Source organism: Boleophthalmus pectinirostris, unplaced genomic scaffold, assembly GCF_026225935.1.
Source record: "Boleophthalmus pectinirostris isolate CB_2022bp ecotype Guang Dong unplaced genomic scaffold, ASM2622593v1 HiC_scaffold_7, whole genome shotgun sequence".
In the NCBI taxonomy this organism is placed as follows: domain Eukaryota; kingdom Metazoa; phylum Chordata; class Actinopteri; order Gobiiformes; family Gobiidae; genus Boleophthalmus; species Boleophthalmus pectinirostris.
In genome coordinates, this window is record NW_026571473.1 from 29,986,309 (window position 1) to 29,987,750 (window position 1,442).

Genomic DNA, 1,442 nt, shown 5'->3' on the forward strand with positions numbered 1-1,442 from the left:
GCAATGGGTGTATACTGGTGAAATAGTTGGCAATATTGCGTAGAGAAAATAAGCAATTAAAGATGATCAAACAGTAAAGTAAAGTGAAGTATATCACACCAGTACTTGAAGTCTCTGCAATGGTTTCTTGTGAACTTCAAGTTAGATTTTAAAGTTATTTTATTGATTTATAAAGCTCTTAATGGTCTTAGTGCTATTTATTTATCTGATCTGCTTTTATCAGAGCCTCTCGGACTCTCAGGTCCTCAGGTAGTCGTCTTTTAACTGTCCCAAGAGTCCAAACTAAAACTCACAGTGAGGCGTCATTCAGTTTTTTGTGGCCATACCGGCTTATCAAATTCTGATCCCATCAGATCTCAGAAGCTAAACAAGGCCGGGCCTGGTTAGTACTTGGATACGAGACCACTGGGAAAATCAGGTGCCACAGTGGGGAGCCAGTCGTAAAAACTGTTGTTGGTGTCCTTAGGCAAGGCACTTCACCCTCATTGCCTAGTATTCAAGTGGTGTGTGTGTGAGTGATGGTGGTGGTCGGAGGGGCTGATGGCGCAGATTGGCAGCCTCGCTTCTGTCAGTCTGTCCCAGTGCAGCTGTGGCTACATTATTATCTTACCACCACCGGGTCTGGAGTGAATGAATACTGCTCTGTAAAGCGTCTTTGAGTGTCCAAAAAAGCGCTGTATAAAACTGATGCATTATTATTATTATTATTTTACGGCCCTCATGTGCAGAACAGTCGACCTGAGGATCTGAGGTCCTCTGCGAGTGTTTATATTTTTTAAAGTAAACTCAAAAAGTATTGTTTCAGTTTAGCTTTTACTTGAAACTTTTACTTGTTTCAAATTAAATTATTATTATTTTACTTAGTCTCCATCAAATTTTAGCTCTCCATTTTTTATTTTCACTATAACCTTTAGAAGTTTTATGCTTCTGTTTAAATTGCTGTGTATATCGATGAAACAATGGAGTGGGGGTGTGGTTGCTGTTGTTTTTAATCGCTGTCATTTTTCTTCTTTTGTGCTACATTTCAAATGTATGAAAAGTGCTGTACAAATAAAGTTTGCTTGATTGATTGAAATATGCACAAATCACTCCGAGAGGGTAAATGAGAACGGGAAACTACTATGACACGATTAAAAGCTCTGAAAAGCCAGTTTGGCGTAAGAGGTCCACTTTAAACTAGTCACTCTCCATGTATATAACCTCTGTGAATACGCACAATTAAAGTGATTGAAGCTGTGAAAAAAAAATCAAGTCCACTTCGTCCACGAGTAGCACATAATAGCGACTGGATAATGCACGTAATCTATGGGAAATCTAATTGGCTACATGTGTCCATCTAAAGCCGCTGAGAGCTGTGTGAACAGTGATCGCTCTCCACTCGGAGTACGGCGGATTTGGTTTCCAGACAGACACGAGGTTAATCCACAGGGCCTTGCGCAAAT

At 40.1% G+C, this 1,442-nt stretch overlaps 1 pseudogene; it reads left to right on the forward strand.

The window, feature by feature from the left end:
* The first annotated feature begins 312 nt into the window (after positions 1-312).
* On the forward strand, positions 313-430 carry LOC129412222 (5S ribosomal RNA; annotated as a pseudogene).
* Positions 431-1,442: the final 1,012 nt, after the last annotated feature.